The following is a 16,061-nucleotide window of genomic DNA, read 5'->3' on the forward strand; positions in this document are numbered from 1 at the left end:
GAGACTAAAAAAGTGCTTCATTAATGATTCTAACGGATAGAAAGTAGTTAAAGAGTTATTTAGCCGGTGGGAGTATCGGACGTCCGGTACTACCATTGCTTGCATCCGATAGCAGATAGAGAGTTTGAAAGATTCTATCAGACGTCCAGTACTTCCAATACTTGCATCCAATAGCAGACAAAGAGTTTGAAAGATTCTATCGGACGTCCCGTACTTCCGATACTTGCGTCTGATAGCAGATAGAGAGTTTGAAGGATTATCTCAATTCTATCGAACATCCGGTACTTCCAATACTTGCGTCCGATAGCAGACAGAGAGTTTCTATCAGACGTCCGGTGTTGTCTTTGTGAGCGTCTGACAGCTTTCGTCTTCCTTTTTTTCTTTCAAATGCTCTTGTTCTTTGAATCAATTGCTTCAAGGCTGAAAAGATTTCTTAAAAAAATATTAATACTATCCATTTGTTTTGTAAACATCAAAAAACAGGAATTAAGATCAACAAAAGAGATAAAGGTCGAAAGACAAACTCTGCAAAGGGGTGGTTGTCATTACTAGCAAAGAACCAATAACAAAATGGAACCGACATGTTACAAGTAAAGACCCGATAACATGACGGAACCAACCTGTATACTAAAAAAAAATTAAACTTAAATTACTATTTCAATGTAGTCATGCTAATTTTTTGGCTTACCATGTTCCTGTCTTTCAAAATAGATTAGCCGACAAGACCTTTTCATAGTAAGCAGTCTATTGAATAAGCCCATTGATAAGTATATATTTAATGTGTTTTTAGTGTGTTTTATTAGTTAGTTTTGGTGTGTTTTAACTACTTTTATAGCTAATTAACTAAGTTCCTAGTGAAAATATGCATTTTATGGTTTAAGTGGTAAAAATTACATTTCTATGGATTTTAACGGTGAAAACTTCATGTTTTGGTAGGTTTAATGATTTAATCATCAAATGACATGAATTGAGAAGATAATTAGATGATTAATGATGATTTGAAGTAATAAAAAGAGAATATAAAATGCAAGAGATGAAATGCAATTAAAGAAAGTTTTCCAGCTTTGACACGTTGTGGTATTTTGGTTATATCTTGAGTTACAAGCATTGGATTGAGGTGATTCTTTAATCATTTTGAAGCTACGAGATAGATATACATTTGATATCAAGATATTGAAGTCCGGTTTAGTCGTTTTCCTAGTCAAAATGTCAAAATACAGAAGTGCATTTTCATGGTCGAAAGCTGAAACAGAGTTTTAACCAGGCGAGAGTTTTTTGGTCATTTAATGGTCCATAGAATCCAATTTGGATAATTCTTCATGTATTGGAAAGCTAACTCAAAGGGCTACAACTTTTATGTTTTACACAAGAGTTATTTCAGCCTCCATCATTGATAAAATATTAGTTGAAATTGGACCGGAAACATAGCAATGATGAAATCTGTCTAGAATTGAGCAAACTTGCAAAAGGCAATACGTGGGATACAATACGTGACTTTAAGGTCGCGTTTTCGAGGTTGGGTGTTCATCATTTTCAACTACAACTTACTCTTCAACTTGTTCTTTGTTCACACAACTTTCCAGCTCAATTCCAGCAAGCAATTTTGACTATATCTAACCAAGAAGAGTGTGGAAAGTTGGAAAACCAACTCTTGGGAGTTTCAAGTGACAAAAATAACAACTAGAAATAACTCATTTAGCTCTTGAATCCTCTATAAATAGCAGCCTTTGGAGACTATTTTCACAACTTTAGGAGGCTAGAGAAATTTCACAAAAATGTAGTCTTCACTAGAATTTTCTTAGTTCATTAGTTAGAGTAGATTAGTATAGTTAGTGTAACTTTTCTTTCTTGTATTTATAGTTAGATTTGGATGAAGATTAAAGAGCAAGATAGAGAGGTTGATCTCATGTGATAAGGGTGATATCTCTTCTACTACTTTCTCTCTTATATTTGATTTCATATTTAGCTATAATACGAATTTGGATTTGTGTTTTATTATGTTTAGCTAAAGTTTATGCCTAGAGCTATGGATGAACTTTCTATATCTTGTTTGTGATGTTTATTTGGTTATTTGATGACATTATTTTGAACAAGTTATTTATCACTTTTGCTTTTCCAATCATGATTAACTGGCCATTAATTGTGATAATTTTAAGGTGTTAAGTTTGCAATGAGAATTGAAATTCAATATTAGTTCAAGATAGTGATAAACCTATGGAGTTCACTCACAAGAGTAGAGATGCACCTTTGTGGCTTTAGTGACTTGTTACATATAATTTCATAGAGAAAAAGAATTTTTAGTTAATTCATTACCACGAGAGTAGGTATGACTTAATTACAAGTATAGTTGGTTCACTACGAGAGTAAGTTTTACATACATGAGAAAATTATGCCACAACTAACCAAAATAATAGCATTCACTTAACCGATAACTTCACTTGCAAGAATAATAAGTCTAAATAATAAAGGAATTCAAAAAACATCGGTAATTGACAATCTTCCCTATGAGATTGACACCTAATGCTCCTATGCTCAATAAACGATTCGTATACTTGCAAAAAATCGCGTATGGGGTATTTATGATTTTATAAATATAAAACTTGATTGTGGATGAACTAATTGATATATATATATATATATATATATCCAGCGCTCGTCAAGTTTTTGGTACCATTGTTAGGAAAAGTTTGCTCAATATCAGTACTAATAACTACTTTATTAATTTAGACAATTTTACTTTTTTTTGTCAAACATCATAAATTCATTTCATTTCATAAACTTGATAGTACAAGATTGATACATCAGAATTTCTTCCTTTGTAATCATTTTGTGCACTCTCATGGAGCCACATGGGAAAGCACTCTTCCCATTCAACATTTTTAGTTAGCTTTACCGCAAACTTTGCTAAACTATATGCACAACTATTTCCAACTCTATGGACAAAAGAGAAAGTACATTTTGCAAACAAACATCTCATATTTGCAATGTCCTCAAGGATGATATCTACCCTTGTTTGCTGCTCATTTTCCTTGTTAATCATATCCACCACCTCCTTGCAGTCAAATTGGAATTCTACTGCCTTCTAGTTTGCTTCTCGAGCCATTTGCATTCCCATCCGAATTGTTGCTGCTTCCTCCACTTGTGGCTCGCTAGTTTTGAGTGCAGCTCTTGCCTAAACTTTCATCAGTTTGCCTTCTGTATTTCTAGCCACAGCACCTATGCCTGTTCTCCCCATGTTTTGTGAAAAAGCAGCATCTGTGTTTATCTTTATCAGGCCCCCTGATGGTGGATTCCATTTCCCTCTACTGCTTGAGTTTGTTGTTTGTTGAATGAACTCTTCAGCTGTATCTTTTTGGGCTTCTATGTACTCATCCCACTCTACTATAGCTTGCTGTACTGACTTCCTTGGATATGCATCTTTTCCATCAAAAGCTTTCCTGTTTCTTGCCTTCCATATTTGCCATAAGATATTTACGATTAGAGCTATGTGAACCTGCCCTTGATTCTTTTGTTTTGCTCCTAATATCCCTTCCCACCACCTTAAAAAATTGTTTCTCATATCCTTCAAGCCATCCCATTGCAATGGTGCTAGTTTCCAAGTGGTTTCAGCACTTTGGCCGAACAACAACATATGCTCGATTGTCTCCAGCTCTTCCCCACAGCTTCTACACATTGGACTGCCTTTACCTGTCCTCTTACTTATTTGTTCATTCACTGGCAGGCTGTGATGTAGACACCTCCAAATGAAATGCTTTAATTTGTGTTTTATCTGTAAGGACCATACACTCTTCTAGGTTTTTGAGCTCTGTTGGTCATAGCTGGTGCTCCCAATATCTGTTTTCATTCTTCCCATTTGCTGCTTCTGACTTGCTTCCATTGCTGCATCATAGGCTGACTTCACAGTGAATAAGCCTGATTTGATGTATCTCTAGTACAGTCTATCTTGGCAGCCTGTGGTACTTATTGGAATAGCCTTTATCTTTTGGATATCCTCCTCTATAAACCAATGTTTTAGAGTTGTCTGGTTCCATTCTCCATCCCTGATCAGTTCAACTGCTTTCCTGATCGTGCACTATAGATCTCTTCTAGTTTTTTACCTTCCATCATCACTCCCTAGTATCCAGTTATCCTGCCAAATATCAATTGTTTTCCCATCACCTACTCGCATTCCTATCCCTTTTGTCAACAGTTTCCTGGTTCCCATTATGCTTTTCCAGATCCAAGAGACTGCTTTTGGGGGATCCTTATTTCAGTTCTATGGTTTTGCTAGATATTTGGCCTTCATCACCTTACTCACAAGCAGATTTAGATTGGTGAGTATTCTCCACAATTGCTTGTCCAGGAGTGCTTTATTGAATTTTTCCAAGTCTCTGAATCCTAGACCACCTCTACCTTTCACCTGAGACATTTTTTCCAACTAGTCCAATGTATTTTCCTTTCATTCTCTCCACCACCCCACCAGAAAGTAGCTATCATCTTACTTATGTTCTTACACAACACTTTAAGAATCTTGAAGCATGACATGGTATAGGTGGGAGTGCCATTGCCACAGATTTTATAAGGGTCTCCTTTCCTGCTGGACTTAATAGGTTTCTCTTACATCCTTGTAGCTTGTCCTTCACCTTTTGTTTGATGTAGCCAAATACCTGTTGCTTATATCATCTACCTATCAGCATAGGTAGTCCTAGGTGTTTGACAGGTGTCGAGCCTGTGCAATAATAAAAATAGAACCTAACTACCACTAAAAGCAGTCAATAATTAATCCTAGGTACTGGAGCAGGGACTCTAGGTGTGCAATGGGTTACTTGATTCACCCTGTTCCAGAAGAATTTGCTTAATTCGATATACCAGAATTAATTGGTTGACAAAAATTACTAAATAGTAGATAGTGGCAAGCAGGGTCGTCTCCTCAGGGACTAGTGATATTTGTCTCTTTGAAATTCCAATTGTTAAAAGGGTGGTTTTATCAAAATAAAGCTACAAATAATTAAGCAATTCAAATAAAACGAATAATTAACTAACATGAATGTAGACAGGAATTAATTCAAGAATACATAAATTCTAACTAAGGATACAACTACTTAGACACAGTCCACTTACTCGATCATTGATGCAAGGGAAGTTCACTTAATTTATTAATAGGCTAGTTATAGTCGCCGACGAACTCTAACGACCAATTTTTCCTTAATTTATTGATAACCAAGGTACGACCATTGATTACCCCTAACCAGAAAATATTCCTAGGTACGACCGTAGGAATTAATTTTTCAATTGCATTAAGAACTAGAAAAACCTAACCCCAATCAATAACACGCCACGAGGGCTATTTAAATTAGATTGCACGTTCTCCTAGTGTGTAAACACGCCAGTTGCCACTAATATTAACCAATCAAACAATTACAGATTTAATTGACTAATTTGACAGGAGATTAATAAGTCACATTGAACATCGGGCCCTTGACATCCAATTAACAAAATAATCTCATAGAAATTCAAGTAGACAACGTGCAAATATTAACAAATTAAGGATCGCACGAAAACTAATTAGATCTCACAGATATTCAGGACTGTGCCGTCGAGTTGATCCTTGACTAGATGAAAGGCTTAGCCACGCCGCATAAATAAATCTCCACGCAAATTAATTGATTGCAAAGGCATCACGTTTTGCACTAAGAAACAAGAAATAAAAGATGTTTTTCCCATTGGGAAATATTGTCGAGCACCTTGTGTGCATGAAAAGGAAAAGCTAGCTAACAAACTAAAACTAAAGCTACGCTAATCATAATAATCCCCAAGCCTCTGTACGTTTCTTCCTTTTAAAGTCCAATCACTAATGAAAACCTCTAGTCCGTGGTCCCTACCAAATTGAGAAAGCTAAGTACAAAGATGGGCCTCTGTCGAATTCCTCTTTTCTTGTTTCCTCTTGGTAGGAGGACTCCTACATGTACAAGTCAACTCCCAATAATAAGAGCTCCCCATCAGCAACCAAAAATGGAGTTTTTGTAGCACCATGTGAGCCCAACTTGTATATTCGCTGGAGGCTCTAGCATGTGGAGGATTTTTCTAAATAAAATCCCCTTTTTAGCATTTGTCAGTTCCACTTCCTGTAGATAGGTCCAAATACCAAAAATAAGTATATGTTAACAATTAAAAATATATTTGGCAAAGACAAAGGGGGAAACTAGCAATAAAATTACTAACAATTAACACCCTATCAGTGTTTCCCACTTGCCGCTTCCTTCATATTCCCTAGTTCAGAACAGATGTTCTTTCTCATCTCCTTGCTTGTGTTTGCACTTAAGAACACTGCAGATTTTTCATAACTGATGGCGTGTCCTGAAGCTCTTTCATAGATAGCAAACATCCCTTTCATTTGTTCAGCTTCCTGGATGCTAGCTTTATAGCAAAAGAAAGAGTCATCAGAAAAAAGTAAATGAGACAATTTTGGACATTCCTTCCCCACTTGGACACCTGTTATAGCTTTATTTTGTATTCTCTGGTTCATCAAGTTGGACAGCCCCTCAGCACAGATAAAGAACAAGTAAGGGGATAGGGTATCTCCTTGTCTTATACCCCTCTGTGGCTTGACGTATCCCACTTTTTGGCCATTGACATTAAAAGAATAAGTTGCAGTAGTGACACAGTTTAGGATCCATTTTACCCAGGTGGGACAAAAACCCATTTTCATCATCATTCTCCCTAGAAACTTCCATTCCACTCTATCGTAGGCCTTGGATAAATCCAGTTTTAGGGTCATGAAATTATTTCTGCATGTTCTCTTATTTTTCAAGAAATGAATCAGTTCCTGGGGTAGGATAACATTGTCAAGGATGTGTCTACCAGGGACAAAAGCAGATTGGGCATAGCTAATGCACTTTGGGATGACTCTTTTCAGTCTGTTTGTCAACATCTTTGCAATGACTCTATATATGACATTACACAAAAATATAGGTCTATACTAAGACAGGTTAATAGGGGCTTCTACTTTGGAAATCAGGGTCACTATTGTTTCATTCAAAGCTTTGAACAAATGGCCACCAGACAGAAAACTTTGAATAGCCATCACAATATCAGTTTTGCAAATATTCCAGTACATTTGGAAAAAGAAAGGGGACATACCATCAGGACCTGGAGCCTTATCTGGGTACATAGAGAATAAGGCAACCTTCACTTCCCTCTCTGATAGGTTGCAATTTTATCATTTATTTTATTATTAATTTTACCTATTATCTGATCTGATGTGAATTAATTGCTAAATTCTACTCACTTTTGATATTTTGCATTTATTTCAGGGAATAGAATGAAAATATCATAACAAGTGTCAATTTGGCAGGTATCAAGAAAGAGTTCAAGTAGCAGGCATCTAGGGACATTTTTGGAATATCAAGTCGCGACCCTTCTTGGTAATTGGCCCGAAGACAACATTAAAAAGAGGAGGCTCAAGTCTTCTTTTTCCTCTCGGCTGGGCGGCGGACGCCGTACAGTAGCAATTAGAATAGGAACGATTGATATATGGCAGACACTGAGCACTACTTTGTTTTCAACTTTTGACTTTTCTCTCTTAGCTTTAGATTAGCTTTTCACTTGGACTTTTTCCGTTTTTTCCGTTCCTTAGTGGTTTTCTTCTCATATGACCGGGACAATGAGAAAGCAATTGAATCAATCGCTGTGGCTGACCTTTCCTTCGTAATTCGAGCAAATTGAATTCTCCCGATTAATGACAAAGGCAGCAATTGTTCCTTTCGCTTTGTCTGGGTTTTTCGCATCCGAGATGAACTAAACCCGCTTTTCTAATCAAGGAATAATGGAGGTTTTGGTTCGCCTAAAAATTGTGAGATCGATTTAATTTTATTTTATTTTCTTTTATTTATTGGTATTCACATATTCCCAGGTTACAGTGCTTATGATTATTTAATTAATTGATTGCCTTGGATCCAAATAATTAGTTAATTTGCTAATCTATTATCAATTAGGGCACTAAATCCGTAATTGTTTAATTACCTTGGTATAGTGACAACTGGCATAATTAGATTTGTGTCAGGGGAATACGCGGGCTAACCTAAAATAACCCTGGTAGTGTGTTATTTGGTTAGAATAGGGCTCCTCTAATACGTAAGGCAATTGGGGAATTAAATCTTACGAGCGTACCTAAGATTATTTCTCAATTAGAGCAGTGATTAACGGGCGTACCTTAATCACCGACACAGTAAGGAGGGGTTGACTGTCATCGCTTGTTTGACAGTTATAACCTATTTATTGGTAAATAATTGGAATTGTCTTTGCATCGATGATCAATTAGGTGAATCATTGCTGAAGTTATTTCTTGGCTAGATCCTTAATTATCACTCATTTGATTTTTAGTAATTTGTTATTTAATTTTTAGTAGTTTCTTAGATTTTATTTGAGTTTCTTTGATTGTCACCTTCTGCACAAAAACACCCTCTTTGTTACTGTGAATTTGAAAAGAAACAGTTACTCCCAATCCTTGTGGATTCGACCCTACTCACCGCTATCTACAGAAATTACTTTTAGTTTGAGCAGGTTTTTATTATTGCACAGGCTGACAACCTGTCAATTTTTGGCGCCGTTGTCGGGGACTGGTGCCAGATTAATTTGTTTCTTTTTGAGTTCATCTTGTTTTCATTTTTTTAATTTATTTTTCTCTTATTTTTTTTTATAGTTTATGGCTGCTAACATTCCGTATTTTGATGATAGACTGGACTTTGTTCCTGAATGGGGTTACGAGACTCATGTTTTTCCTAATGATCAATGGGTTGTTCTAAATTGTGAAACTTATTTTGACTCAGGTTATTCAACCGACACATGCCCCGCATTTCAAGATAATCTAAGTGATCCAATTGATACTTTTGGAGATTTTTCACCCCAATATCAAACGCGGTATGACCTTTATTCAAACGGGTATGATCAAGGATGGTGGGATAATTCCAATTTTAATTATACGACCGGGCCAATGGATTTTCAACAGCAAGAGTTTCAACAACCATCGTCCATGTCAGGTATGTCTCTTCAGGAACTGATTGAATTATTCGCTACTAATACATATTGATTTCATCAGGAGACACAAGCTAGCATTCGCGACCTGGCGGATCAAATGAATCAATTGATATCCAGGATAGCGCGATTAGCTTCTCACCTTGAAGAATTGCCCTCACAAACCAATATCAACCTTGAAGAAGATGAGAGTGCAATTATCCGACCAAATGACATGGAACTGCAAGAGTTTCAAGGAAATAGATCTAAAGATGCAGTTGAAAAGGAAAGTGAAGTGCAAGAAATGAGACCCCAATATCAATTCGTCCAAGTGAATGAATCCAGTGTAAAATCTCCAAATGCGGTGATATCTTCTCCATTCCTTAATCAATATTCTCCTGACTCTTATTCTTCAATTCCTGTTAATGAAATTGACTTTATTATACCAGAAAATTTTGAATTTCATGACAGGAATAAATTAAGAGTGGCGATGGCAAAATATCTTAAACCAATAAATGCAAGTGAGTGGAGAATGCAGATCATTGTTGACTTGTTTAGCGCCATTTACTAGTCCATGAAAGCCCGTAGCTCGTGTGCCCAAGAATTACTCTATTCACGAGGGTTATCAGGACTATATAGAGGATGAAGCATTAAGACGAGTTACAAGATTTTATCCTCCATGAACAAAACATGATAATGTCTAGCCAAAGACATTAAAGAAAGGCGCTCATTGGGAGGTAACCCAATTCTTTTTAGTTGTTTGTTCATTTTTGTTTGTTAGTTTAAATACGTTTTTCCTTGGATTTGACTGATTTATGGTTTCAATTTTCGTTTTTTATGACTCATAGGCATCCCTCTGACATGACGCGCCCGCGTCAACTGGGCGCGTGGCACAGTGCAATTTCCTGGTGCTTAGTAAAAAGGGTTTCGATTCCCTTGACGTGCCCGCGTCATGACGTAGGGAGAGCTCATGGTCAGAATCGTCAGAAGGGGTTCTTGTCCTCATGACGTGCCCGCGTCAAGTCCCAGGAAGAGCTCATGGTCAGAGAGCTCTCTTGTCCTCATGACATGCCCGCGTCAAGTCATCTGGAGAGCTCTAGATTCCGTGCCTCCTTGTCGTGCCCGCGTCACGTTCGCGGGAAGGTAAGTATTCAAAAAAATCTCAAGAACGATTATTGATTTTCTGTTAATCTCTACTTTTGAATTTTAAAAATAAAAAAAATTCTAAAAAGAGAAAAAAATAAAATGAAAAAAAAACTATTTCCTTTTTCTTTTTCTTTTTCTTTCTCCCCTCCTCTTTCTTTTCTTTCTTTCTTTCTTTTTCTTTCTTCTTTCTTTCTTCTCCCCTGTTCTCCTCTGTGTCGACCGAGGCTCCTTCGTACGCCGACATCTCCTTTCTCTCAGAGACTGCCGCAGCCTTTCTCCCTCCATCGCAGCGGCGACGAAGTCCCTACCATGGCTGCGCGACTCCAGCTCTATTAAGCTCCGTAACCACCTTCTTCCATCTTCCCCCTCCTCGCGTCTCGCGCTCGTTGCCACCGCTACCTCTCTCTCTGCCGCGCACCGCAGCCACACCGCGAGCCACCGACGCTCCCTCGCAGCTTCCCAGCTCCTCTCGCAGCTTCCCAGCTCCTCTCGCCTCCGCGCGCGCAGCTCCTCTCCACTCTAGCTCTTTCCACCTCCACCGTGCGCCAACGGCACCAGCAGCGGCAGCGCTCCACTGCTGTCCGCCGATCTCTCTCTCTCTCAGCCCATGCCACTCGCGAAGCCGCGACTCTCCAAACGCCGCCGCTTTCCACCTGAGCATCGCAAGCTACTGAGTCCCTTGCCGCACCTTCGCTCCATGTAGTCATCGAGGTGGAGGTATTCGTCTAACTCCTGTTCTTTAACATGTCCAGCAGCCCGTGTTGGTAATTTTTCAATTTCAAGTGCATAGGGCAATTTTGGAGTCATTTGGGATTTATTTTGCCACTTCAGTTATTGCGTAAATTGAAGTGAATTGTTGGACTACTATGGGCATCCACTGAGCGCTGCTTCACTTGGGTTTTGTTGAAATTTTTGCTGATTCGGTTGGCTAGTTGAGATTTTTCATTTACTAGAGTTTACCTCCAATGGTACTGGTGGGAATATTTTAAATTGAATCTGTTACCTCTAATTGGTTGGCTGAGTTCTTATTGACAAATTTCCAAGCTGTCGTAGTTGCATTTGCTGGTTTTGACTTATGACATTGCCTGGCCAACTGGAGCCATCTGTTGAGATTTTGGGTGGACTTACATACTGCAATTGTCTATTGATATTTGGGTGATTTGGTTCTGCTATTGCCTGTTGATTTGGAAAACCTGGTTGCTTGATTTACTTGTTGAGATTGGTAGTTTTCAGTTGAGTTGTTGGGGCACTCTAGCTGTTGGTTTCTATTATTGATTTGGAGGGGCATTGTCAGTGATTTGGGTTGCCTGTTTGCATTGTTTCTTACCTGTGTGTGCATCAGTGGCATTGGTTGGGATATTTTGACTAGCATTTGTTATTTCTATTTGGTTGGCTGCCTGATTTGGAACTAAGTGCTTGTCATTGTGTGGTTATTATCAAATTTCTAAACTGCTTTTGCTGGAATTGCCGATTTTGAGTTGAGAAATTAACTGTCCAATTGGAGACATTTATTGAGATTTTGGGATGGGCAAGTTTTGTCAGCTTTTATGCAGAAATTTGGCGGCATTTATGCAACACACCGGAATTCCTCCTTAATTTCTGCCTAACCCTCCACTGTTTTGACGACTCCAGGGAAGTACCGTTGCCCTTCTCCTTCCTTTTGCTGTTGGTTTATCACATTGAGAGCAATGTATGATTTAGGTGTGGGGGGAGCAAATGGGGGGGTGCTAGCATTTCTAGTTTTTCCTTTATGATTGTTACTTGGCCATCTTTCGTGCATTTTCTTTCTTTCTTTTTAGTGATTAGCTCACATGTGCATGCCAAGGTTTAATGTTGGATTGTTACCCCTATTTCTACTTTTGCCAAGTTTTAATAATAAAAATGTATCGAGTTAATGTGGTTGAATCCAAGAGCATTCCTTTGGGGAATATCAGTGATTATGTAGCTCTTCTAATTTTTGATTAACTTCTCTAGGCATAAGGAATGATTGTTGATATTTTCATGTGAATTGGTCCAATGATTAACTTTAGTTCTCCATGTTTGAAAAATGAGGCTAGCTGATGTAAATTCTCTTTTGATTTTTGTGTTATGTTGAGTTTTTGTGTTATTTGGCTGTGAATAAGAGTTGACTGTACTCCGCTAGTCTTTACTACCGAGTAACCGGGGATTTTCACCAAAAGTGTCGATTCTCGCATCAAAAGTGGTAATCGCTATGAGTGCGTGGTCACGTGGCGATAGAAGTTGAGTAACCGGACTCTTTCATCTAACAAATGTCAAAGTTTGCGTCAAAAGGCTCCAAGGGCTAGCGACTAAATCTTTTGTTACTATTGAGAAAAGCAAAAAAAAAAAAAAAGAGAAAAAAAAGTAGAAATATGTAATAAAAAAGTGAAAGTTGTGTTAGTGTATAATAAAAGCCAGCTTTCCTATTTATGAATTTAATGTTGAGATTTTGGTTAATAGTTGGACCATTTGTTGATAAATGTTGTGTGTCATTCCTTTTTCTTAGATTAGTTAACATGAAATTAGAGGAGTTTGTGGTTTAGAAACTAACCGAAGTGAGGTTTCTTGGATCTTAATCACTGAAACTTGATATATGTTGTTTTTTGGGTATCTTGGCAATTTGGTAGATGGAGCGATGACCATTGTCAAATGTTGGTGCTTGTTTGCTGTTCTTATGCTTGAGGACAAGCATGGTTTAGGTGTGGGGGGAATTGATAGGTTGTAATTTTATCATTTATTTTATTATTAATTTCCCCTATTATCTGACCTGATGTGAATTAATTGTTAGATTCTACTCACTTTTGATATTTTGCATTTATTTCAGGGAGTAGAACGAAAATACCATAATAAGTGTCAATTTGACAGTTATCAAGAAAGAGTTCAAGTAGCAGACATCTAGGGACATTTTTGGAATATCAAGTCGCGACCCTTCTTGGTAATTGGCCCGAAGACAACATTAAAAAGAGGAGGCTGAAGTCTTCTTTTTCCTCTCGGCTGGGCGGCGGACGCCGTACAGTAGCAATTAGAATAGGAACGATTGATATATGGCAGACACTGAGCACTACTTTGTTTTCAACTTTTGACTTTTCTCTCTTAGCTTTAGATTAGCTTTTCACTTGGACTTTTTCCGTTTTTTCCGTTCCTTAGTGGTTTTCTTCTCATATGACCGGGACAATGAGAAAGCAATTGAATCAATCGCTGTGGCTGACCTTTCCTTCGTAATTCGAGCAAATTGAATTCTCCCGATTAATGACAAAGGCAGCAATTGTTCCTTTCGCTTTGTCTGGGTTTTTCGCATCCGAGATGAACTAAACCCGCTTTTCTAGTCAAGGAATAATGGAGGTTTTGGTTCGCCTAAAAATTGTGAGATCGATTTAATTTTATTTTTTTTCTTTTATTTATTGGTATTCGCATATTCCCTGGTTACAGTGCTTATGATTATTTAATTAATTGATTGCCTTGGATCCAGATAATTAGTTAATTTGGTAATCTATTGTCAATTAGGGCATTAAATCCGTAATTGTTTAATTGTCTTGGTATAGTGGCAACTGGCATAATTAGATTTGTGTCAGGGGAATACGCGGACTAACCTAAAATAACCCTGGTAGTGTGTTATTTGGTTAGAATAGGGCTCATCTAATACGTAAGGCAATTGGGGAATTAAATCTTACGGACGTACCTAAAATTATTTCTCAATTAGAGCAGTGATTAACGGGTGTACCTTAATCACCGACACAGTAAGGAGGGGTTGACTGTCATCGCTTGTTTGGCAGTTATAACCTATTTATTGGTAAATAATTAGAATTGGCTTTGCATCGATGATCAATTAGGTGAATCATTGCTGAAGTTATTTCTTGGCTAGACCCTTAATTATCGCTCATTTGATTTTTAGTAATTTGTTATTTAATTCTTAGTAGTTTCTTAGATTTTATTTGAGTTTCTTTGATTGTCACCTTCTGCACAAAAACACCCCCTTTGTTACTGTGAATTTGAAAAGAAACAGTTACTCCCAGTCCCTGTGGATTCGACCCTGCTCACCGCTATCTACAGAAATTACTTTTAGTTTGAGTAAGTTTTTATTATTGCACAGGCTGACAACCTGTCACTCTCCTCCACTGGTTTAATCAGCATTGCATTCATCTCCATTGTGACTGTACAGGGAACCCCCTCAGTAACTGTTTCAATGTCAGATGGCTAAGAAGATGTGTATACTTTCTTGTAAAAGCTATATATTTCCTCTTCGATTTCCTATTCTATCTCACACCATTTTCCAGTTTTATTGTGCAAGCATGTTAGTCTATTCCTTTGCCTTCTTGTTCTCACCCTTGCATGGAAAAAAGCTGTATTTTTATCCCTCTCTCGCAGCCACCTGCACCTAATTTAGACAATTTTACTTGCTTTTCATGTTTTTGTTGTATTTAGTGTCTTGTTTGTTATGTATGGTGTCTTGTTAAGTCTTTTATTTGGTGTTTAGTGTTGTTTTTATATGTGTTGAGTCACTTATTCTTCTTGACTAAACTTGTTTTTGAGTTATTTTAAAAGCATGTTTAGAGATTCAATGAGACTGGAAAATATGGGCGGACAATGCATGAGAAGTGGAAGTTCGGTAGCGAATGGTTACTATATGCAAAGCTCCATAAATAGAGGTAACCAAGAAATTATCAAAAGTATGTCTTTTGAAGATGGTTTAAGGTGTTTAAGGGCTAAACTTGATGTTATAACGTTAAAAGTTCAATTGGATATAATTACAAATATGCTTAAGCGAAAGAGGAATGTTAATACTTTTAATTATAATCATATGATTTGTGAATTATGTAGAGGTTATCATACTACTCATACATGTAGACAAGTACAAAATGTAATTATTATGATGAATTTGGGCATTATAATTCTTGTTTTGATCAAGACAAACCTAATCAGGGGAATTCTTATGCTTATGGTTGGGATAATCTATGTACTTATAGTGATTCTTCGTGTTTTTATGATTACCAACCCGAATGTGCCCAATGTGAATCTAAACCATTTTGGGAATTAGCAATAGAAAGGTTAGCTAATGCATATTTACCTTAGGAATTAGAGAGTGAACCGTTAGCTAATGATTCTAAATCATCTTGGGAGCTAGTTATAGAAAATTCTTCTAATGAATTTGATTTAACTATAGAAAAGCTAGCTAATGCAACTTCCGATTATTTTGATAGGGTTGAAGAAAAATTAGATGAATTAACTTCTTACTTTGGTAGAATACAAAACCAATTGCATGAGTTGTGTGAAGTTATTTCTTCTAAAGATATGCACTATGACCCTAGCATGAATGATAAGCATGTTGCAAGTGCAAATGGATTGCATTTTGATGAAAATGATGAATCTCAATTGTATTTCAATGAGAAAATGTTCATTTCACATGATAGTACCTTTAGATCTAACCTTGAACTCAAGAGGTGAACCTTAAGTACTCATTTTTCACCCCTCTTGAAGAATGTATTGAGAAATAGGTTTTAAAGGTATTATTCCCCAAGAATGCTATGCGGACGTTCCTTTGGTGAGTTCTCAAGTGGTGCATATTCAAGGTAATATCTATGAAACACTTAAAATAGATAAGTCACTTCCATATCTCACATCATTAGAACATGTAGCTTTTGCTATTAAGTCACCTTTTAATAATCCGCCACGACCTAAAATGGTGGATTATTCAATAACAAAGTCTCCTTGAAAAATGTGGCAAAGCAGTCAAGCCAACAACTATAAACAACGCACTTGTTGGGAGACAACCCAATATTTTTGCTAATTTTATGTGATTTTATGCTAAGTTATGTGTTTGAATTATTTTGTTGTTTTTCTTTTGTAAGTTTTGGAAATAGAAGCAAAGGTAACCAAATGAAATGTAAAAGGCGAAATTCAATCATGGAACTCCACCCCTCGATTTG

At 37.2% G+C, this 16,061-nt stretch overlaps 1 pseudogene; it reads right to left on the bottom strand.

The window, feature by feature from the left end:
- LOC113713920 (DNA gyrase subunit A, chloroplastic/mitochondrial-like) overlaps nucleotides 1-16,061 on the bottom strand; it is a 113,971-nt pseudogene that overhangs the window by 39,647 nt on the left and 58,263 nt on the right.

This window comes from Coffea arabica, chromosome 10c (assembly GCF_036785885.1).
Source record: "Coffea arabica cultivar ET-39 chromosome 10c, Coffea Arabica ET-39 HiFi, whole genome shotgun sequence".
Classification (NCBI taxonomy): Eukaryota; Viridiplantae; Streptophyta; class Magnoliopsida; order Gentianales; family Rubiaceae; genus Coffea; species Coffea arabica.